General features: G+C 44.3%; 1 long non-coding RNA gene across 1 annotated transcript in view; it reads right to left on the bottom strand.

Moving 5' to 3' along the window:
* Window positions 1–26,013, bottom strand: part of LOC130360731 (uncharacterized) — a 168,796-nt gene that overhangs the window by 90,558 nt on the left and 52,225 nt on the right. The gene's annotated exons all lie outside the window — the stretch shown is intronic.

Here is a 26,013-nt window from a genome sequence, read left to right on the forward strand (position 1 = left end):
ATTTAAGCCAGCTAACTACCTACTTGCCTTTCTACGTACCTGGCTAGCTACCTACATGGCTACCTAGCTAGCTTCTTACCTAACTACTAATCCAGCAGGCTTGCAACCGACCCAGCTACCTATCTAGCCAGCCAACAACCCAATTAAATACCTACCTATGTCACACTCTGTGTATCATGCTGTTTGCACATAATGTAAGTAAATGGCATTGCACTAAAACCCACAAATAGCCGCAACCCAGCTGTTGTGTTGTGTCAACTTTAGGCCCAGCAAAGTCTTCAGCACCAGGCCCATGATGCTCTTAATCCGGCCCTGTATCTATCTATCTATTTATGCTCTATCTATCTATCTATCTATCTAACTACAATAAATCCAATTATCTACCTCCCTACCTTCATCAATCATTGGTGATGGGAGATTTTTTTTAGTTTTTATAAATAAAGAGATTAGATGTTTAGTTAGTGATTTACTTTGCTTTAGGCCCCTGATTGAATAATACATAAATTAAATTAAACACTACACAAGAATCAATAGAAACAATATCTCTGCTGCCTCCTGAGCAGTGCTGCTTTAGGCATATGTCTAGTTTGCATATATGGTACATATAGTAGTAAATTCAATTAGCAAACTGTTCACCAAATTTAATCTCTATACTAACTTCTTTAAGGCTATGACTTTAAGACATCTTCAATCATTTTGTGATCTTCAGTTTGTCACTTTACGTCGCTATAGAAAGAAACTTTGTAGGCACCAAAGTTCAGTTAAAATAAAACAGGAAAAAAGAGTTAAGATTTATAGTCAGTACTGGTAATACCATGCATATGGTCAATATACTCACTGCAAGCTAGCCATATTCTTAAAGGGTACCTCTCATCAAATAAACTTTTGATATATTTTAGATTAATGAATGTTGAATAACTTTCCAATAGCATGTTAATGAAAAATATGCTTCTTTCTATTGTTTTTTTCCCGATCAGTCCTGTCAGCAAGCATTTCTGACTCATGCTGGAGTCCTAAACACTCAGAGCTGCCAGCCTGCTTTGTTCACATCCAAACAGGCTGTGACCAAAGCAGGCTGGCAGCTCTGAGTGTTCTCCTTTGTGAACAAAGCAGAATGGCAGCTCGTAGTGTTTAGGACTCCAGCATGAGTCTGAAATGCTTGCTGCCAGGACTGGTAGGGAGACCCCTGGTGGTCATTTCTTCAAAGTGGAAAATTAAATAGAAAGAAGCATATTTTTTTTAATAACATGCAATTGTAAAGTTATTCTGCATACATTAATCTATAATATATCAAACGTTTTTTTGATGAGAGGTACCCTTTAAAGCGGTACTCCGGATTAAAGAAAATTCAACTGGTGCCAGAAAGTTAAACAGATTTGTAAATTACTTTTATTTAAAAAAAATTGTCTGGAGCATGAGCAAATCCCCATAGCAAACCTCTCCTGCTTCAGACAGTTCTTGACATGGACAGAGGTGGCAGCATTGTGGTCAGACTGAACTACACAACTTTCTTTCTTAGCTCTATTTGATGCCGCCTTTTTATTTCTCAGCTAAGTGTCAAGGAGGCAGGACTGAAATGCTCATAAGCCACAGCCTGACACACCTCTTTGATTGCCCTCAACTTTCAGCCCCTCCTTTATTGATATACAGAGCCCTTAGGTTGGGAGGAGTGGGTAAGGGAGGAGGCGTGCCAGGTTATGACACTTGAGCAGCTTCGCGCTGCCTCCTAGATACTTGGCTGAGAATTAAAAAAGTGATTTTATAAGTTTGGCAACCACCATAAGCTGCAGGAAAGGTAGTTTACTTTTATACCCTTACAGCTATGCATTGTCACAGCTGACAGATTTTAAAGTATTTAACTTTTTTTTAAATGTTGCCTTTGTTGTAGATACCAGGAAAAAAGGAGAAGTATTTTCTTCCGACTTCATTTCAAAAGATGTTTCAGAGGGCTGTTTCAGTTATTTCTGTTACTTGAGTCGTGTTTCTGTCCATTAAAATGAAAACCTAAAAACTTAGACATCTCATCCCCTATCTAATGAATAGTCACAGGTCCCAGGGAAGAACCCCCGCAATCTCTGTGCAACATTGTTTAGAATGATGGGTGCGGGCGGCAGTGTCATGATGTCATGGCCACGCCCCTCATGACATCACGACCCCGCAGCTCCAAGCAGTCAGAACAAAATGTTCCGAATGCTGGGGCAGCGGAGTACCCCTTAAAGGACCAGCTAATTTTCATTTTAGCTTTTTAGTTTTTTCCTCCTCTCCTTTTAAAATGCATAACTCTTTTATTTTTCCACCTACAGACCCATATGAGGGCTTGTTTTTTGCAAGACGTATTGTACTTTATTTTACCATAAGATGTACCATAAAACCAAAAAATTCATATTTGTGGGTAGAAATTTATAAGAAAACAGCAATTTTGGTTTTTACGCAATGCACTTTATGGTAAAAATGATACATTATCTTTATTCTGCAGGTCAATATGATAAAAATGATACCCAATTTATATATTATTCTTCTACTTTAAAAAAAAAAATGCAAAATTTGTTTTAACAAAATTCATATGCATAAAATTGTCCTTTTCTGACCCCTATAACGTTTTTATATTTCATATACAGGAATATTTGAGGGCTCATTTTTTGCGCCGTGATCTGTCGTTTTCATATGTACCATTTTTGCTTTGATGTGACTTTTTGATCGCTTTTTATATATATTTTTTCTGATAAATGATGTGATCAAAAATCAGAATTTCTGGTGTTTGATTTTTTTTTTTAACGTTTATGCAGTTTACTGTGTGTGAGCCACTCTGAATTACCAGAGATTTTTTGTTTCACTTTAGACGCTGTGATCAGTATTGATCACGGTTTCCAAAGGGTCAATGATGAGCAGCGGCGTAGCCGATACTCACTGTTCTGAAGCGAGCGCAGCTCCTGCGCCCACTTCAAAACTGCTTAAGAATTCAGGGTGTACAGGTACGTCATTGGTCCTTAAGTACCAGGATGCAAGGGCGTACCTGTACGCCGTTCATCCTTAACAGGTTAAAACCACATGTGGGGAACACTATATTGCAAAAACATAAAGACTGCCACTAATGTATGATAAAGTATGCAACCTACCAGTATGACACCTTGGGAACTATGGTAAGTAATCAATATACATATAGAGGACCTTAACATGTATATCTTGGAAGAAAGAAGAGACAGAGGGGATCAGGGGCGGACATACCATATGTGCAGCCTGTTCAGCTGCACAGGGGCCCAGGAGCCAGGGGGGCCCAGCCGGAACTGAAACTATTAGCGAGTCAGTGAGTGACAGTCACTCACTGACCGCTGGGGCCAGGCCCGTCTTTAACGCGGGGCAAAAGGGGCAGCTCCCCCAGGCCCTCTCATTCCTGGGGGCCCAAAAGCAGCTAGCCCCTTTTGCCCCACGCGGGGCTCTGGTCATGACAGGCGGGCTGGGAAACAGGCGGGCCAGGCTTAAAAATTTTTGACTGAGGGAGGGGGCCCACCACCACCGCCGCCTGCTACCTTTTTTTTTAACTCATTGCTGCCGCCTCCGCCGTCAATCTTCCACAGGCAGCCACTATCCCAGGACCGCTGTGGCTGCCTGGGAAATAGTCACGCCCGCTGACGTGACGTGCGACGTCACGGCGGGCCGCGGGCATCATAGAGATGAAAGGAGCGGAGCAGAGAGGAGTCCTCCACTCCTCTCTATCAGTGAATTACAGCCCCCACATGGCCTCCATGCTGCAGCGTCACTCACCGCCAGATGGACCGGTATATCATCTGGATTACATGTGAGTTGAGGGGTAGGGGGTTATTTGGCAGGGGGGTGGGGTGAGGATTGGGGGGGTTGCGATTGTGTGTGGGGTGGGAGGAAAAAATTATGCATGTGAGTGGAGGATAATAATGATTATTATAATCCTCCCCTCACATGTATAGTCTGATTACCCCCTCACATGTAATCTTATTAGGAGATTATACTTGTGAGGGGACTATAAATGTGAGGAGGGGATTATCAGATTATACATGTAAGGGGGAGATAATACATATATGTGAGGGGAGGATTATAATAATCCCCTCCTCACCTGTATAATCCCCTCACATATACTCTGATTATGATATTACATATGTGAGGGGATTATCAATGTGAGGAGGGGATTATCAGATTATACATGTGAGGGAGAGATGATAAATATATGTGAGGGGAAGATTATAATAATCCTCTAACGTGTATAATCCCCTCCTGACATGTATAATCCCCTCCTGACATGTATAATCCCCTCCTCACATGTATAATCCCCTCCTCACATGTGTATAGTCCCCTCCTCACATGTATAATCCCCCCCTCACATGTGTATAGTCCCCTCCTCACATGTATAATCCCCCCCTCACATGTGTATAGTCCCCTCCTCACATGTATAATCCCCCCTCACATGTGTATAGTCCCCTCCTCACATGTATAATCCCCCTCTCACATGTGTATAGTCCCCTCCTCACATGTATAATCCCCCCCTCACATGTGTATAGTCCCCTCCTCACATGTATAATCCCCCCCTCACATGTGTATAGTCCCCTCCTCACATGTATAATCCCCCCCTCACATGTGTATAGTCCCCTCCTCACATGTATATAATCCCCTCCTCACATGTGTATAGTCCCCTCCTCACATGTGTATAGTCCCCTCCTCACATGTATATAATCCCCTCCTCACATGTGTATAGTCCCCTCCTCACATGTATATAATCCCCTCCTCACATGTGTATAGTCCCCTCCTCACATGTGTATAGTCCCCTCTTCACATGTATAGTCCCCTCCTCACATGTATAGTCCCCTCCTCACATGTATAGTCCCCTCTTCACATGTATAATCCCCCCTCACATGTGTATAATCCCCTCCTCACATGTATAATCTGATTTTGCGATTATAAATGTGAGGAGGAGATTATTAGATTATACATGTGATGGGGAGATGTTACATATATGTGAGTGGAGGATTATAATAATCCCCTGCTCACATGTATAATTCCCTTCTCACATGTATAAGGCTTGGTTCACATTGATGAATCTCCAGAAGCTAGCCCTTTGGGCGGCGCTAGGACCGTGCAGATCTTTTTGCTGATCCGCTCAGAAATGCATTGCTGTCTGGAGAGTTTTCAGTGTGAACCTAGTAATTATAATAGTTATATCCTGTATTATATTCCAGAGCTGTACTCACTATTCTGCTGGTGAGGTCACTGTGTACATACATTACATTACTTATCCTGTACTGATCCTGAGTTATATCCTGTATTATACTCCAGAGCTGTACTCACTATTCTGCTGGTGAGGTCACTGTGTACATTACATTACTTATCCTGTACTGATCCTAAGTTATATCCTGTATTATACTCCAGAACTGTACTCACTATTCTGCTGGTGAGGTCACTGTGTACATACATTACATTACTTATCCTGTACTGATCCTGAGTTATATCCTGTATTATACTCCAGAGCTGTACTCACTATTCTGCTGGTGAGGTCACTGTGTACATACATTACATTACTTATCCTGTACTGATCCTGAGTTATAGCCTGTATTATACTCCAGAGCTGTACTCACTATTCTGCTGGTGAGGTCACTGTGTACATACATTACATTACTTATCCTGTACTGATCCTGAGTTATATCCTGTATTATACTCCAGAGCTGTACTCACTATTCTGCTGGTGAGGTCACTGTGTACATACATTACATTACTTATCCTGTACTGATCCTGAGTTGTATCCTGTATTATACTCCAGAGCTGTACTCACTATTCTGCTGGTGAGGTCACTGTGTACATACATTACATTACTTATCCTGTACTGATCCTGAGTTATATCCTGTAATATACTCCAGAGCCGCCATTCATATAACAGAACCTGAGGAGCATCACAACAGTCGAATCTAAAAGTTTCCTTAGAAGACGAGGTGAGTGACCTGCTGCTTCCACCATAAGTAATGTAAAGTGACCCTTCATTTATTGCAATAGTTAGATTTTGCACAATGGGTGCCACCCGTTGTACAAGATGTCACTATTGCGGTGAATGTAGGGTCACTTTACATTACTTATGTACTGATTTATATCCTGTATTATACTACAGAGCTGTACTCACTATTCATAGACTGTCCGGGAATGCTGGGAGTTGTAGTTTTGGACCACCTGGAGAAACACTGTTTTGAAAACACCTCCTTAGTCAGTATTTTCCAACCTGGGCTCCTCCAGCTGTTGCAAAACTACAACTTCTAGCATTCCCCGGATAGTCTTTAGCTGTCCAGGCATGCTGGGAGTTTTAGTTCTGCAACAGCTGGAGGCACTCAGGTTTGGTAGGTAGGTCCTTAGTCCATTGTTTCCCAACCTGGGTGCCTCCAGCTGTTGCAAAACTATAACTCCCAGCATGCCCAAACAGCCAAAGCCTGTTTGGAAAACACTGGACTAAGGGCCTACCCACCAAATGTTATGTGGCTACCCACCTACCAACCAAACTTATATCTGCCTACCTACCTAGCACCAAACCTTTTACCTGCCTCCCTACCAACTGAACTTACTAACTGCCTATATGTTTTGAAAATTTACTACTTGCCTACCTACTTAGAAAATGTTCTACATACCTAACTAGCAAATGTACTACTTGCAAACGTACTACCCACTTACCTAGCAAACATATTACCTGGGGGGGGGGGGGGCCCAGGCATATTCTTTGCACAGGGGCCCTCTGCTGTCTGTGTCCGCCCCTGGAGGGGATATGATAGAAACTTTTAAATACATAAAGGGAATCAACTCGGTAAAGGAGGAGAGAATATTTAAAAGAAGAAAAACTACCATGAGAGGACATAGTTTTAAATTAGAGGGGCAAAGATTTAAAAGTAATATCAAGAAGTATTACTTTACTGAGAGAGTAGTGGATACAAGGAATAGCCTTCCTGCAAAAGTGGTAGCTGCAAATACAGTGAAGGGGTTTAAACATGCATGGGATAAGCATAAGGCTATCCTTCATATATGATAGTGCCTGGGACTATTGATAGGATTCGGATTATTGGGCAGACTAGATGGGCCAAATGGTTCTTATCTGTGTTTCTAGGATCTGATTGGTTAGAAAAATGTATGCTGGCACTGAAAAATATCTATCATGTATTAGATCATGCGCTCCAAATGCAGCACACACTAAAGAGCACCATGAATAGTCCAAGTAAACCACCACTTCACCATTAGTGTTGAGCGGCATAGGCCATATTCGAATTCGCGAATATTCGCGAATATATGGACGAATATTCGTCATATATTCGCGAATATTCGCATATTCGTTATATCCTCGTTTTATTTTCGCGTATGCGAAATTCGTGTATGCGAACATTTACAGATGTGAAAATTAACATATACAAAATTAGCATAAGGTAAAATGCGCATATACGAAAATTCGCATATGCGAATTTTCGCATATGCGAATTTTCGCACGCCAGTCTCACACAGTAGTATTAGAGCCTTCTTTACACCACACAAGCTGGAAGCAGAGAGGGATGATCACTGTGATGTGTACTGTGAAGAAGAAAAAAAAAAAAAAAACAAAAAAAAAAAAAACGAATATTCGTAATTACGAATATATAGCGCTATATTCGCGAAATTCGCGAATTCGCGAATATGCGATATTCGCGAATAATATTCGCATTGCGAATATTCGCGAGCAACACTATTCACCATCAATACCCCAGAGACATTTATAAATGTGTCATAAAGTGCAAGTGCACATAAATCAGTCATGTCAGAGCATACCCACCAGAGTGCAGATGCAGCTGTCCAAAGGAATTTCCCCACCTCACACTCTGACACGTTTTGCCTACATTTCTCTAGGAATAGTAGTAGAACTTGTAGGGCTTGTTATTTTATTAGGCAGCCTGGGGACAACTGTGACATGATAAATTCTACCGGACAACAGCTTTAAGCCATCATGAAGCCTTTCTCAGGCACATTAGTTTCCTACAGAATAAGCTTACTGCTGCCATAAACTCTAATGAACAGTAATGTGGTTTCCCCTTTTCGTATCAATGGTCTGAAACTCAGCAGATAGGAGCAGGGATGGGATGTCACAGCTACAATGGCGAAAGCAGAGCTCATATGGAGAGATCTTGCGCTATGGCTAATAACATTATATTAGTACATTTCTTTATTATTCTGTTTGACTGATTGTTTTATTTGCTGGATGACCTATTCAATAGAAAACTCAAGACAGCTACTCCAACTGGCCAGCTGTCTCTTACAATAGGCAATATTTGGCCTGTAAGCTGATAATTGTTCTTAATTCCAAGAGATGGCAATAGAGAGCAAGTGTTATTCCTTCTAGATACTTGACTACCTGGTGTCCTTCTCAAGCCCCGCACTAGCACTAAGCATAGCATTGTATAGAAGTTTGTCAGTGGAATCTAATATAAAAACACAAACAGTCAGACTTACCTATACTAAATGCACATAGTATTTAATTGGCTTCATTGCTTTACACTGAAGTTATTGATCACTGTGATGGAGCAATAAAGAGGTAATACTACCCCCTCACCAGTGTATTTATTTAAATAGACACTGTCAGAATCAAAAACTTTGTATATATTGTACTTCTTGTCAAAAACATTAAACTTTCTAATTTAATGCAGAACATTTTATTTCCTTTATTATAGAAATTATGGCTTATACAATCATTGCTTTGTCCAAGCTGAAGTACAGGCATGGACAAAGTCTAGTAAGTGAGCGTGGGCTAGCACTCCTCTGTGCTCTCTCCTGTCTTTTAGTACTTCTCTGTGCTCTCTCCTGTCTGATAGTACTCCTCTGGTCTCTCTCCTGTCTGATAGTACTCCTCTGTGTTCTCTCCTGTCTGACAGTACTCCTCTGTGTTCTATCCTGTCTGATAGTACTCCCCTGTGCTCTCTCCTGTCTGGTAGTACTGCTCTGTGCTCTCTCCTGTCTGATAGTGCCCCTCTATTCTCTCTCCTGTCTGATAGTACTTCTCTGTGCTCTCTCCTGTCTGACAGTGCTCCTCTGTGCTTTCTCCTTTCTGATAGTACTCCTCTGTGCTCTCTCCTGTCTGTTAGGACTCCTGTGTGCTCTCTCCTGCCTGATAGTACTCCTTTGTGTTCTCTCCTGTCTGATAGGATTCCTCTGTGCTCTCTCCTGTCTCATAGTACTCCTCTGAGCTCTCTCCTGTCTAATAGTACTCCTTTGTGTTCTCTCCTGCCTGATAGTACTCCTCTGTGCTCTCTCCTGCCTGATAGTACTCCTCTGTCCTCTCTCCTGTCTGATAGGACTCCTCTGTTGTGCTCTCTCCTGTCTGATAGCACTCCTCCGTACTCTCTTCTGTTTGATAGTACTCCTCTGTGCTCTATCCTGTCTGATAGTACTCCTCTGTGCTCTCTCCTGTCTGATAGTACTCCTCTGTGCTCTCTCCTGTCCGACATGACTCCTCTGTGCTATCTCCTGTCTGATAGGACTCCTCTGTGCTTTCTCCTGTCTGATAGAACTCCTCTGTGCTCTCTCCTTTCTGATAGGACTCCTCTGTGCTCTCCCCTGCCTGATAGTACTCCTCTGTGCTCTCTCCTGTTTGATAGTACTCCTCTATGCTCTCTCCTGTCTAATAGTACTCCTCTGTGCTCTCTCCTGCCTGATAGGACACCTCTGTGCTCTCTTCTGTCTGATAGGACTCCTCTGTGCTCTCTCCTGTCTGATACGACTCCTCTTTTGTACGCTCTCCTGTCTGATAGGACTCCTCTGTGTTCTCTCCTGAGTGATAGTACTCCTATGTGCTCTCTCCTGTCTGATAGCACTCCTTTGTGCTCTCTCCTGTCTGATAGGACTACTCTGTTGTGCTCTCTCCTGTCTGATAGGACTCCTCTGTTGTGCTCTCTCCTGTCTAGTAGCACTCCTCTGTGCTCTCTCCGGTCTGATAGCATTCCTCTGTGCTCTCTCCTGTCTGATAGCACTCCTCGATGCTCTCTTCTGTCTGATAGTTCTCCTCTCTCTGTGCTCTCTCCTGTCTACCCAAAGGTCTAGTACCTAGGGCACATGAAAAGTAAAACCTCTCCACAGGAGAGAAGCCCTACTGGTAATAAGACTGCCAAAGACCTGATCTTTCCGAGGTCACCGGTGATATTCCTACAGACCTCCACCTCGGAGAGGATTTTTTGTTGGGTCGACACTAAACACCATGCATTCCATGTGTAGTACCTAACCACTAAGCTGACTAAGAGCCCCCGTCTTGGCCACCCAAGTTCCTAAATACCCCATAAGCCCACTCCGGATAGGTAAGGCCGGCAAGTTGACTCAAGCGGATGGAAGCACCAACCCGGTTGTAAACCCCTATATTAAAGGGACAATGAAGCAGGAAGTGGTCCATGCTTTCCAGTGTGTCCCCGCACTCTTCACGGGGACATCCCCGGTCATCAGAGTTCCTGTACTTCAGGTTGTCCCTTACATATAGCTTTCCCTGAAAGCAGCACCAGGCCAAGTCCCAAAACTTCTGGGGGATCCGTTTCATGTTCAAAAGATACAACCACACCCTCAGATCCCGACCTGGGCAGTCCTTGAGTGCCAGAGGCTTCTGGAAGTGTGTCAACAGGACCTGTTTGTCAAGGAATAACCTTGACTGGGTCCTGATCTCCCACACTCGCAGACCCCACCGATGTATCGCCTTCAGAGTCGGGGTAGCGTAAGCCAGAAGATATCCATGGGGCATACGGAGGTCCTTCACTCGCCCTCCTCTCTCCCATTCTTGGAAGAAATGCCAAAACAACTCCCTGCAGGAGATTGCCCACGGAGGAGCCCTCTTTTTCCAGAGGTTTGCGATGTTAGCTTTCAAGAAGGTGTTCGTAAAGAACACTACCGGGTTTACCATAGATAAACCCCCTAGTCTCCTCGTGCGGTACGTTACCTCCCTCTTGACTAGGTTCATCCTGTTCCCCCATAACATCTAGAAAAACAGGCTGTAGATCCTAGTGTAGTAAGCCTCTGGCAAGATACATACGCTGCCTAGATAGATAAACAAGGGGAGCAGGTATGATTTGATCAAGTGTGCCCTTTTTCCTGAGGGTCATAGACCAACCCTTCCACTGGTCCACCTTCTGAGTGGCATCCTGGAGCTTACCAACCCAGTTTTTGATGGGATAATCATCCTGGCCGAATGTGATGCCTAAGACTTTTGCTGATTCTTGGGGCCCTGGAATTGTGTCCGGGAGATCAAACTTGGGATCCTCCCCTCCCAGCCAGAGACTCTCACACTTATCCCAGTTGATCTTCGACCCGGATGCCTCCGAGAAGTGGTCCACCTCCGACATCACCCCATCGTCCTCCTCTCTCTCTAGACGAAAATAGTGACATCTTCAGCGTACGCCACCACTCTCTGGGTGACAGCCGGCTCAACAAGACTCATCCTGACTCCCGCCAATGGTCTGCGCTCACCCTCCTAAGGAAGGGATCGTTTGTGAACACATATAAGAGTGGGCTCAAAGGACAACCCTGTCGGCCTTCGGACCCCACCTCAAAAAAGCGGCCAGACCACCCGTTCACCAGCGGGAAACTCTCTGCCCCTGCATAAAAGATCTTATGCCAATTAACAAAAGTACTCGGTAAGCCATATCACAGGAGGATGGACTAGAGGTACTCGTGGTTCACCCGATCAAATGCTGTGGCCTGATCCAAGGACAGCAAGTACCCCTTCCAGAGACCTGCATTACTCCGCTCCACTGCCTCCCTGACACAAAGGACAGCACTTAAGGTGCTCCGGTCCGGAACAGAGCAGTGCTGGCCCTCCGAAAGGAGCCGGGGTGCAAACTTCACCAACCGATTAAACAGTATCTTAGCCAGAAGCTTCCTGTCCGTATTGAAAAGAGCTATGGGCCTCCAATTCTCAATATGGCTGGGATCTTTACCCTCTGAGAGAAGAATCAGGGCTGACCACCTCATTGACTTCGGCAGAGTGCCCGAGGAGAGAAACTCATTGAATACCTCAGTCAAGAGGGGAGCTAAAGACTCCTTAAAGGTCCTGTACCACTCAGATGTTAAGCCATCCGAACCTCGATCACCAGTCTCACTTCCTCTTCCCTGATTTCTTCTGCCAAAACATCAAGAGAGAGGTCTACCCCTGGCTCAGGAATGGTTTCAGCCAGGAAAACCGACATCTTGTCTCGATCTAGATCCTTCCTTCCCAAGAGGTGCAAGTAGAAGGATCTGACGACCTCCAAGATCCCTGATTTGGACCGATTCAGAGATGCTGTACTATCAATCAGTCCTGAAATGATTTTACTACTCACTGACATCTTACAGTTTCTGTAAGGGTCGGGTGAGCGGTACTTCCCGAAATCCCTCTCAAAAACCAAAGAGGCATGCCTATCGCACTGACACCTCATCAGCAAGGATTTCACTCTGGAGATATCCTCTCGGCTACCTCCAGTCGAAACGAGAAGCTCAAGTTTCCTCTTCAGACCCTGCTACAAGCTATGCCTGTTCAGGGACCTGAGGCTCGAGAGCTGGCGGAGGAACCCCACAGCCCACTTCTTGAATATCTCTAACCACTCTGACTTACTACTACATAGGCCCTGTAAAGGTACCTGACTCTGAAGAAAACCCTCAAAGGACTGTCTTATCTCCGCTTCCTCCAGGAGGGACAAATTCAGCTTCCAATAACCTTTTCCCATCCGGGGGGTCTCTGAAACATTCAGGGAAAACAATATCACACAGTGATCGGAGAACTCCACCTCAACCATGGACACTACGGAAGAGACGGCTTCCTCCTTTAAATAAAACTATTTATCCTAGACCTGAGACTACCTTGATGATAGGTGAAACCTGCGTGGCCCGAGGGGCTCCGGATGTGGGCGTCCTCTAGGCGAGCTTCTCTAGCTATGCTAATCATTGCCACACTATCGCAAGTCAGCGGACCATTGGAGCCTCTCCTATCTTGGGACCTCATGACATTATAAAATCCCCTCCAAAGATCACCTGCCGACTCATAAAAAGAAAGGGCTTAATCCTCATAAAGAGATCTTTACGGCCCGCTTAGTTTGTGGAGCATAGATGTTAATTAGCCGGAGCTCCTGTTCCTTCATGAAGACATCTAAGATCAGGCACCTCCCCATTTCTAATTCAATAACCTGTCGGCATTCAACAGGAGCGGTAATAAGGACCGCCATCCCACTATACGGCTCAGCCGCAAGAGACCAGTGGGAGGGACCACTCCTCCATTCTCTTCTGGCTTTTACCAGAGAGGCTAGATCTGACAACCTGGTCTCCTGTAAAAAGAAAATGTCGGCTTAAACGCGGCCGAGAAAATCAAAGGCTGCAAATCTACCCTCATCCCCCGAAGAAGACGATAGGGCAGGACCACTCTTGGATTTTTTACACTCCGATTGATCCATATGGTCCCCGTCTCCAGTCTAGCCCTGCCCTCTGAGGAAGGTGCCTCAACAGGACACGGCCCAGTTCCCCCCAGAGGCTCCTTCTCCCTAGGCTCCTCGCCCTCACCTTCCCCCTCCAAGAAGGGGGAGGAGATGGTTTCGAGGACGAGGTATCGGTTTGACAGGTCAATCAGAGGGGGGGGGGGGGGGGGGAGCAGTAAGGCTTCCGTTTTGGACCTGGCCCATATTACCAGGAACTTCAGAGGGCTCTTACCTCTTCTTTCTCCCTTTCATTTTGCCCTTATCTTTCTTTTTGGGCCTCACCCCACTTTCCTCATCCACACTTTCATAGTGGGAGGAATCGGAAGGGTCAGCCATATTGCCTTCCTCTCTGCGCAGCCTCCTGATCTCCTCATCCAGCACGTTCTCCTACAGGGCTTCAGCGGTTACAGAGCCAGCTTCAGGAGCAGGGGCTGAAGCTACCCCCGTCACCTGGGCACTCTCCAGCTCCCTACTTCTTCTACGATTTTCCTCCCGCCTTAGTTTGGCAGGGCCCTTTTTCCTCCTCATTAGCCCTGTTGCGCCCCCATCCCTGCCCGTACCCTCCCAAGCCGAGGCAACTTCGCAGCTCTCCTCAGCTGGAGCGGCCGCTGCATGGGCAAAGTTGCTAGGACAACGGCTAAAAGGGTGCCCGAGGACACCACACAGGTGGCACCGGATCTGCCTACAGCATGCGGCCAGATGACCCACCCCACCACACAAAGCACAGACCTGCACAGTACAGGCTGCGCTATAGTGGGTGGGGCTGCCACAGCTGTGACAGACCTTAGGCTGCCCCTGGTAGAAGACCTGGATCCTATCGCATCCAAGGAAGGAGGCTGACGGAATGTGGGCAACCGCATTCCCTGAAAGCTCGAGTTTGATGGAAAATGTCCAGGCCCCGGACCAAATCCCGTGCTCATACAAGTTTTTCTTGGGCATGTCCGTCACATCCCCATACCGTCTGAGCCAGGTCGTGATGTCATAACAAGAGAGTGACTCGTTACGTGTCAAAACGGTCACTTTCTTGACAGAGTTCTGACGGGAAATCGCCTTGATGGCAAAATCCCGCCAGCCGGGCTCGTTCTTTGCCACTTCGTAGTTTGACCAGAAGAGTTCGAGACCCTCTGGCCGAACGAAACTGACATCAAACTCGGACGAACCGTAGGGGTGAATCAGGGCAAAGATGTCACTCGCCCTGAATTCCATCTGAAGGAGGAGCTCAACCACTTTTGCGCGAGGTGGGCACGCATCCTTGCCCCTCCAAATTAGACAGACCACATTCCTACGGTTATTGTCCTGCCTGGTTGTCGGGAGGGACCAGACCACCTCCCCATTCCACTCTCGGAAAGCCCCCAAACCATGTCTCTCTATCCAGAAAGACAGGTCGACCTCACCCCTTCCCTCTACCTGGATTGACCTGTCGCCCCTGCGTAGAGCCTCCAGGAGGCGCTGCTGCGAGTGGCCTCCAGAGCCGGACGGAGACGGGGATCGGGGGAAGCCGGACCAGACACACACCTAGACCCAGAACCAGACCCAGAACCATTAAAACCACCATTCACACCACTACTCTCATCATTTTTATTTCCATTCATGCTAGACTTTCCATTCATACCACTACTACTACCAACCACATTCATTCCACTGTCACTCCCACACACATTCCTCTCATCCACAACACTACTACACCCATCATTCTCACATCTTGCACTCATAGCATCCTGCCTAACAAATTCTGGTCTGGCTGGGACTTGTAGTTGCTGGCTTTAAATAGATTTTCTGTTCTGGCTTAGCTGCTGGGGTCGACGCTAATGGCTCCTTCTCCATGGGTGATGTGACTTCTGAAGTCTGAGGCTGCCCCTCCGAGCGCATCCCAGCTCCTCCCACAGCGCATGCACTTAGATTGCCCAGCAGCATGGGCTCTGCGGCTGATCCCGGCACCTGGACACTCCCCCCCCCTCACAGAGGAGTGCCCCGCAGCGCCCGCAGAACACACAGTATTCGGGGGACCACCCCCCCGAGCACATGGACCCACCGCTCTCTGCCACCGGCGCCCGGACACTCCCCCCCCCCCTCACAGGGGAGTGCCCTGCAGCGTCGGCAATGCCCACAGCACTCGGGGAACCGCCCCCCGAGCACACGGCAGCATAGGTTGCCTCTCCACTGCCCACCATGAGCCCATCCTGTCCCTCCCTACTGGCAGGATGGGTGGGCTTCACATCTATTGCATCCACAGCCTTTTCTGACGCCATGCTGTACCCCCCCATGCTGGCTTCGTTCCACCACAGAAACGGGGTCTGGCAGTCTGGGGGACCCAGCAGCCTGAACCAGCTTTGCAGCTGGCCCAGACTGCTGGAAAGGAACAAATACATACTGTACAGATTCTTAGGTCTTTTGCTTCTTAGCTTTCCTCTTCACTGCCACATCATCACATAAATCATCTCCAAAAGTAAAATTCTGGAGGTGGGCTGGGGACTCCTGCATGACTATAGCCCTCAATAATCTCCCAGACTCACTCTCCACATCATCCTCTTCGCTGTCACTGGAAGGAAGCACCACCTGGGCTGGTTCAATATAGCTGTCCTGGGTGGTCTGGGTATCACAGGGAGCAGCCACAGGCACAGCATGTTCCTCCACCCTCTCCTCCTCCTTTTCATCACCACCATCCTCACTTTCTTCACCGCCACTACTCTCCCCATCATCCACCTCCACCTTACCTGGGGATTTCATGGCGGCAAACCGGTCTTCATTCACCAGCTTTTCCCTCCAGGATCTCAGCTCTCCTCTCCTCCAGCTTTTCTATCTCAGCCTTCAGGGCTGTGATTTTTTTCCTCAGCTCTGGCTTATTCTTCCTGGACCTAGAGTTTGCCAGGCTCTGAGTCCCGTGCAGGTCTTCTCTGGCAAACCTTAGCTCCTTACCACACCGCTCATACTCTGAAAAGGTTGCGGTCATGCGGGAACAGAAGGTCGCGCTCGATTCCTTGGGCCCTCTTTCCGCCCACATCTCAATGCTCTTCCTCCTCGCCTTCCTTCCACTGGATCTCTGGCTGGCACCCGTTGCTGGAGGAGCAGAGCCTGCATTGCTGCAGACTCTGCTAGATCTTCTTCCTCCGGCCGGAAAAATGGTTGTCGCTGTTTTCTCCCCCCCCCCACCAGCCTAGAAGAACGGGAAGTGGAGCCCCAGGGCTCCATGCAGGGAGGCTCTCCCTAGGAGCCTGCCCTGCCACACTCCTGGGAAAGGCTGATGGATCCCCTGCTCTGCCTCTGGAACTCTGGAGGAACACAAAAAGGGACACACCTAATGCTGCTTCACACACAACTGCTCCTGGCTGCTCTGTTCCACAGGATGTGCTTTCTGCTGACACCTCTGTCCATGTGAGGTTTGCTATGTGGATTTGATCGTACTCTGGACTGTTACTGACATGGACAGAGATGTCTGCAGAGAGCACTGTGGTCAGACAGAAAAGAACAACTCAACTTCCTCTGTAATATACAGCAGCTGATAAGTACTGGTAGGATTAAGATCTTTATATAGAAATTATTTACAAATCTGTTTAACTTTCTGGAGCCAGTTAATATGACAACATTTTTTCCCAGAGTACCCCTTTAAACAATAATAAAATGGAATCTTTCATGTTCTGAAGGTGTTTTGCATTTCTTTGTTTAGTTTCCTTTTTAGTAATTCTATGATCATCTGCTAACATGCTGTTCTGCTTCTCATATTTTGTTCTAGATGATTAAAAAAAATAATAAGAAACCACATGAGGAAATATTAGGAAACCTGAGCATACTAGCATTATAGCAAGGGTTACCTAGATGTAAGCATGGTGCCACAATACCTTGTTATCTGAATCACTGCTAAAGCCGAGATTTATCATGTGGTTAGAGATCTCTCCTGGCACATAAAGCCCCCTAGTTCTTTCTGGGTATTAATTCAGGGAGCTTGTATTCCACCATCTGAGAAAGCTGGAATGGATAAAACAGGATTTTGGAGCTGTTTCTATCATTTTATCATTTCATCTAATGTGAATGTGTTTTCTGAAATATCATGTGCTTTTAAAGGAAACTTGTCACTAATGTTGTACCACATAGCACCTTACAAATGTTCTCATAGGGATGAATTAGAAGTCACAATTGTACTAACTAAATGGTTGCTCAAAGTGCCAGAAAACAACTATATATACTTCACTATATATACCTCTCTCCTGTGTGAACCATTTTAGCCACACAGTCGGGCGTCACATGACATGCTTCCAGTCTTGCTAACCACTGAGCCCCCATACTGCCAACAATCTTTGGAGGTTATCATCTTGGAAGAAGCAAAGGGGGAAAGTTAGGGTGCATTTGTCCTATTGGTTGATATCCACACTATGGGGGGTAGTTATTAAGCCTTCCCCGGTGCACAGGCACTCTGTCCATCACACAGGCGCATGCCGGTAAATATAAGAAAAATTGCACAACATCTGCAATTAGGGCTGAATTTGTGTGATTTTTTTTGCCATCAAAGTCACTTCATAACTGCTCCACATGTGTATTATAAGATAGAACTACATTTTCTCTAAGTCTGTTTTGGCCTCGATTGCTTTAAAGGGGTATTCCAGGCAAAACCTTTTTTTTTATATATATCAACTGGCTCCGGAAAGTTAAACAGATTTGTAAATTATTTCTATTAAAAAATCTTAATCCTTCCAATAGTTATTAGCTTCTGAAGTTTTCTGTCTAACTGCTCAATGATGATGTCACATCCACGGGAGCTGTGCATGATGGGAGAATATCCCCATAGGAACTGCACAGCTCCTGGGACGTGAGTCATCAGAGAGCAGTTAGACAGAAAACAACAACTCAACTTCAGAAGCTAATAACTATTGGAAGGATTAAGATTTTTTAATAGAAGTAATTTACAAATCTGTTCAACTTTCCGGAGACAGTTGATATATAAAAAAAAGTTTTGGCCTGGAATACCCCTTTAAATATATTTTTGGCTGAAAGATTTTCACTAGGCTGGTGCTGTACATTGTATTCTTAATGGCAATTTATACTACATGTATGTAATACCCACATCTGATTTTGTGCCTGTATTTTCCATCTGATTATTTCAATAGATTTGGGGGGTCATGTATTAATATGTGTGACCTGTGTTTTTCTCGACCTGCACTTTATTGTTCAACAGGCGCATCTGGTCGGCATTTATCAATATGCCATCCCTTTTGATAAATGCCTATTGTTTATGGAGCTAATATGGAGCTTACTTGTCAGTAAGCCCTGTGCGGCTGCCTGATTCTGGTTTCGACATAGTGGCCATTGTGCAAAACTTTGTTGTTACTCATCATGATGGCCCTCATTTACTTAGAAAATCGGGTTGTAAGTCTATCTTGCTTTTTTACCCGACTGCATTTTTCCCCTGGTATTTATTATTATGTTGCATCCTGTTTGTCGCACTGGGTTTTGTAGGTTTTGGTTTCCAACTCCTCTGAGTTGTCGGGAAAAAATCCACAACAATTCAACAAATTCGGGTTGGAAAACTTTATAAATACGTGGGAAAGCTCAGAAATGTCGGGTTTGGGAGAATCCACATTTGGTCCGTCGGGAAAAAATGTTGCATCGTGTCGCAGACTGGCGCACGATGTCTGCGACATGGCGCAGACAAAGATGCGCCAAAAAAAACAGACAAAAGAAGTCGGGTTTAGAATAGTAAATGAGGGCCGATGTGTGCATACAAAACCACGCCCACAAACGCCCCCTGTAATTGCCAGTGAAAACTTTGGAAAAATGTAGACTGATTAGATCCTTGATATATGATCCCCTTAAAGCATACCTGTAATTTCAGGTAACTTTTCCGGCTAAATTGTGATGAATGTACACAAGGAATAACGCTGGCCATGTCTCGCCATTATATAACTTCTTTATGGCATTTTCTTCAGATTTCTGCTCTGTAGGAGAAGATTTTTCATTTTCCATGATGTGGTGAAGCCTTGTCTCTGCACTCCTATGTCTCTATACGTACACCCTAAGAAGCATTATGGAGGGCAATATAGAGTAGTAGTGAGCAGTCTAAGCAGTCAAGCCTTGGAGCAAGAACTAATACTAAGTGTAACATTTTTTTTTTTACCTCTAATAAGATACATTATATGTTGCTTAGATTCCCTTTTACTATAGATGTATACAACGTTTGTTGAAAGGAGAATGACCATTGAATTTTTTTGATATTTATTATAAAATGTCAGTTATTTCAATTCTGTTGTGATATGCACCACTATTTTATAGTAGTCATATTTTTAAGGCTTATAGGTTTTAATGTTTTTTATTCCTGTAAGGTTATAAAGCCCAATACTTTGAGCTTTAGGTATTACTTATTGTGAGCACTAGCAAATCTGCCATTACAACATGCCGAAATATGCTTATTTGCCAGACAGGCAGATTTAAAAGGCAACTCTAAAGCTGGTTTACCTACACATCATGATATTGTGGCAAACAGATGAATTTGTAGTATTTATGGATTCCACTGCTTAGTTATAACCAATTCGGTATTCAAGGGTTAATTCACAGGTTTTGTGATTTGAAACTTGCCACTGATATCTTCTGTCATGTAGTGAATTGATATAACCGATATATATCATCAATACTATGCCTACAGCATGGATTAGTTTCTGCATATTAATACAAAAGTATAAAATGGTAAAAATAACAAGTATTGTAAAAGGAAGCCTCTGCATGAATAGGTTTACAAGCAAATAAAAGAATGTAACGGACTTTGTGCACTGTGGGAATAGTAATCTCTTTTTTGATTATTACAGTGTATTATTTTGCTTGTTGTTTTCTGCCTGCAAATATATTACGTGTTAATCAAGTAATTTGTTCTTGATTTGTTCACATACTGTTTCCCCCACATCTGACATTTCAGTCTAATAAAGAAAAAAATCATTTAAAAACCCCTCAGCACACAAATAAATACTGGTAAATGTTCTTTCGACAAATAAAATTGATATCAATACAAGTTTATATGCATAAAATATAGAAAAGCTGCACGGGAAGTCTTTTATTCCCTGAGCTATAGTTAGATGAGACTGACTTTTTAGACAGGATGATGGGTGTACATTGTGCACACACACAGACATACATACACAATATTATTGCACAGCAACGCATCTAGTGACGGCTGCACATTGGAAACTCAGCTCTGTTTAAATATATACCTACAAATCCTTCAGGTTAAATTTAAAGTGGTCCCATCAGATAACCATTATCTGAGGGGATGATAGGACAGGGGGATACGGTGTGCTTGTGGTTTCTATAGTTTTCTATCATGTGATACAAACCTAAGGAGAGCTGTCAATAGTTCTGTGCGGAAGAATTAGGCCAAATGTCCACATAAGTGGCACTAAGGACAGAGAATACTGGAAAGGTCTAACTTGGTCCATCATAGCAGGATATTCTGATGTACTACTCTCCATCTATATATTTAGAAGAAAAAACATGTTAAAGGGAAACTGACAGCCGGTTCACCCGCACTAAACCTAATACACAGGGTTATAGTGTGGATGAACCTGCCTCTTCCCTTTATGATCCCATTTGCCTTTCCAATCAGCTGCCAGTTTCCTTTTAATTTAAAGAACCATCCAGTATTTACTGTGTATGCACACATTTTTTTAAGAAGTACCTGTCATCAAACTAAACTTTTAATATATTGTTCCTTTTGTAATTATTAGACACTTTGCTGTTTGCTTGTTTTTAAAATTCTCACCCTTTTTATATTTTTATGTGATTGAAAAAACTGCCACTAGGTGGCTCTGTTCTGTTACCTGCGCAAGTCAAACGGTTAGTATGTTCTCCTCCTGGCCTGGCAGGAGACCAAACTCAGGAAGTGTGTGCGAGGCACAGCTCTCGTAGGCTTCAGTGACGTTGCACCTGCTGGGAAACGCCTACTCTCTACTGCCAGGAGCTCACACAATGTGAGCAAGGGGAAATGTATGATACAGAGCAGCAGGGGTGTTAGGAGTAGTTAGGGAATATAATCTGAGTTAGTTTAGAAAATATGGTTTGATGACAGGTACTCTTTCATGAAATAGTAAACCTATGCTGTCAACATAAGGCAGTTAAGCTCTATGTCTATTTACAGTTTACATTGTATGTCTAATTGTACATAGTATTTAAAAAAAATTGTTTTTCGTTATTAAGGTCAGTGGGTGACAAACTGGGAAAAACAAAGCCTCATTCAAGATGAGGCACTGACTGCAGACTGACACCAAGACAATTAGAGCATGCTCACACAGCTAATAACATGTGGATTATGACACGGAAGCTGTATCAAAAACATTCAGTTTCAAGAAAAACAAAACACACTGCCACTGATTTTAGGGGTGAACTGTGCAGAAAAAGAAGTGGTGTGCCACCTCTGTCCATGCAGTTCTTCTTAAATGCTTCTATTAAAATCAGTTGGTGCTTTAGGACAAAATCCCCCAATTTGGACCGGCGCTGTCACGTGGCCTCACAGGGGATATTAAAGCTCCTTTTGAATTGTGTTTTCAATGGCCATACACAGGCACTCTCATTGAAATAGGTTTTGACATGTCACAAGGAAATATAAGATAAGAACGTAGTCCATCTTCCCATTTAGTGCTTCTTATACATGAAAGATAGCAGCAATGTTTTGACCCAAATTCACCATGTGGGTTGACAAAGAACCACACTATGTATATGGGTTGAAACGTTGCTGCTATTTTTCATTTATACCTATAAGAAGCACTGAAAGGGATGACGGACTACTTTCTTTTCTTATATGTCTGCTGGAGGTAAATCCGTATGGCTTAGGAACATGCTTTGGTCCTTTCCCTTCTTGACAATAGTGGTGTGATTCTGCCTGTGAATTGGTTTTGGTGTCACAGGGACATGTCAAAACCTTTTATCAGTGGAAGTCTTAGCGCTGAGACTTCCACCTAGAACGAGTGGGATAATAACTCGGTTGCACATTGTACACCTTGAGTCTCAGTGATCTTTGTCTCTCTGTCCCATAGAATTATAAAGAAGCAGTGAGGCAAAGATTGCTGGGAACAGGGGGAAAAGAATCCCTGTCTTACACTTATCCCCACTAGTTCTCATTAAGTTTTTTTTTTTTACACTTTAATAGTTAGGCTTTATTGTCATGGTTGCAAGGTGAATGGCATTGTATTCACCATAGATAGGTCACATGACCACCCCTGAGGCTTCTGTATACCCCTAGAAAGTTCTGTATAAAAAGTCCTCTATCATTTTTTTTTAAAGGAATACTGTAGCCATAGAACACTTATCCACTTATCCCCCTTATTAAGTGTCTAATTGTGGGGGTCCGACCACTGGAATGGAGCTCCGGAACTACCACAGCTCTGCGCGGCTAATGTTTGTGTCCTTGACCTCACTAAGAGGTCGATAGACACGCACCCTGGGGGATAAGAACACTATGGCTGCAATTAGAGATGAGCGAATTTTTGGAAAATTCAATTTGGCCAATTCGCCGAATTTCCTGAAAAAATTTGGTTCGGTCTGAATTTATTTGCAGCGAATCGCTATTAAAAATAGCTTTTTTTCTGGGCTACAGAGAGCCTCAATAGGGGTGTAGAACACTTTGCCTTGTCACAACACGCATAGGGAGTGTGCTGTGTTAGTGAAATAATACTGTTAATCAGTATGACATGCAGATTACAGGCATCACTATTAGAATCACTGCAGCAGAGCATCTGGATGTGGCAGCATGGTCGGGAGACCATATGGTGTCACAATTGAAGAAATTAAAGAGATTTTTTCATAATTTTTTTTTACATTTTCATTTATTAAAAAAAAATTAAACCATTTTTGAGGACACATTCTGGTTAGCATCGAGCTGGCAGACCACTGCAAAGCAAGCTACCACATGTCCCAGCCCCTGCCTCACAGTTTACCCCCATGCTCTGAGTGTCCACTTGAAAGGGGAGGGACTGCAGTACCAGCAACTTGGACAGGAGCACATTCAGCTTCTGTGCCATTGGATAAGTAGGCACATACTGCTAGAAGTTACTGCAGTGAAAAAGCTTGTACTTGTATCTTAAAATCAAGCTGGCGCAACTTAACAAATTTTGGAAGGTTTTGTTTTCACGCTGTACACTTTCCGGTAAAAATTACATGTTTTCAAGTTATTCTGTGGGTCAATATGATTAAAATGATACCCATGTTATATGCTTTTCTATAATTGTACCGCTTAAAAAAAATCTCAAACCATTTTAACAAAATTAGTATGTTTGAAATTGCTCTATTTTGACCATTTTTCTGTATATGGGGCGATATGAGGGCTCATTTTTTGCGCCATGATATGTAGTTTTTATCATTGCCACTTTTGCTTAGGTTTTACTTTTTTTTTATTTTTTGGAATAAAATGTGACAAAAAAGCAGAAATTTTGGACTATTTTAATTTTTTTAACGCTTACGCCCTTCACGGTACGGGATAATTAACAATATATTTTAATTGTTCAGACTTTTACGCACGCGGGGATACCAAATATGTGCATTATTTTTTTTACACTTTTTGGCGGGTAAAATGGGAATAACTGATGTTTTACTTTTTTATTGGGGGAGGGGATTTTTCAAATTTTTTTACTTTTTTATTTTACATTTTTTTTAACTTTTTGTTACACTTTTTATGTCCCCAATTAGTTGATTGCTAATACTGTTCAGTGCTATGTATAGGACATAGCACTGATCAGTATGTTCAGTGACCTTCTGCTCTGATCTGCTCGATCTCAGACCAGAGCAGAAGACCCCGGGAGACAGCCGGAGCCAGGTGAGGGGACCTCCAGCCGCCATGCTGGATGATCAGATCCAGCATGGCGGCCGTTGGTTCGGGAGCTGCGGGCGATCCGATCATCCATTCAAAGTACCGCACTGCCGCAAATGCCGTGATCTGTATTGATCACGGCATCTGAGGGGTTAATGATGAACATCTGCACAATCGCGGATTTCCGCCATTACCGGCGAGTTCCTTGCTGCTGATAGCAGCCGGGACCTGCTGCGCATGACACGAGCACTGCTCCAGTGCTCGCGATCATGGCATACATTTACATCCATTGTCGTTAAGGGGTTATAGATATTTTTTTTAATTTAAATTCAAGATTTCAAATAGATGAACCTAAAAAGTTTAATTTAATGTCCCAGCAGCATGAAGGGACCATATGGCGGCACAATGAGAGAGTTTTGAGGTGGCAGCATCAGTATGAGGAGACCATATGGCGGCACAATGAGAGAGCCTGGAGTTGGCAGCAGCAGCATGAGGCCATGCCAACTGAGGGTTGAATCTGAGTAAGCCACTGACTGTTGACTGGGGGTGTTGGATGTCACTTGGGATGAAGTGGATGACCGAGTGAACCAATCAATCATGGTTGCTGGGTTGCTGGTCGAGACATGACTGCTAGCTGACACTGGGAGCTCAGACCTCTCGCTACAACTCCTGTTGCCACACGCCTCTACTCTGCGGCGACCTCTGCCTGCGCCTGATGAACTTATGCCTCTGCCACTCCTATGTGCACGTCCTTGCACTTCTCTGCCTGACATACTTATACACCAGCCGAGTGCGTATATGTTACACTTATGAGAGGAGAACCATACGCTCCACTACACTGAAAACTGTATTCGGCTACAAAAGCAGGTGTGTAGTTTTTGCTGGCCTTTCAAAGTAACTAGGCCCTTATGACTTTAACAGTAACAAAATTGTACACCACGTAGGTGTACGTACAGTATACACTTATGAGAGGAGGACTATGTGCTCCACTACACTTAAAACTATTTTAGACTACAGAAACAAATGTGTAGCTTTGGCTAGCCTTTCACAGTAACTAGGCCCAAATTATTTTAACTAGAAAAATATAAAGGACACAACGTAGGTGTACGTACAGTTTACACTTATGAGAGGAGAACTATACGCTCCGCTACAAACTGTATAAGGCTACAAAAACAAGTGTGTAGCTTTGGCATGCCATTCAAAGTAAGTAGGCCAAAATTAGTTTGACAGGAAAAAAAACGACGTACACCACCTATGTACGCACAGGTTACACTTATGAGAGGACAACAAGCTCTGCTACGCAACCTGTATTAGACACTGAAATCAAGTGACTATGACTTTTCGTGCTCACCCTGACTGGCCCCTGTTAGATTTAGAGTTGTAGTACAGCCCAGTACAGTATAATTATGCACTAATAGTAGGTGACAATGGCCTTTCGTGCTCACCCTAACAGGCCCCTATAAGTTTTAGAGTTGCTCTATACCCTATTGCAGCAGTACAGAGTCACTGTGTAGTACACCCAAGAGTGTACTTTCTCTCTCTATCTCTCCCTTCCCTGTCAGTGCTTTTCTGCAGTGATTTGGGCTTTTGGTTTTTCTGTGCAACACACACTGCTCTATCTCTGTCTGCAATAAAATGCTCTCTCTGAAATACAACGCTGGAATGGCTGGCCACAAGATGGCTTCAGATTATATAGGGCTGTGACATCACAGGGCTGGCTGTTGATAGGCTGCATGCTGCATGTGATTCAGGGTCATCCCGCCTATTTCCCTTCCCGCCTTCCCAGAGTTCCTTGCCCCATGT

This window comes from Hyla sarda, chromosome 1, assembly GCF_029499605.1.
Source record: "Hyla sarda isolate aHylSar1 chromosome 1, aHylSar1.hap1, whole genome shotgun sequence".
In the NCBI taxonomy this organism is placed as follows: Eukaryota; Metazoa; Chordata; class Amphibia; order Anura; family Hylidae; genus Hyla; species Hyla sarda.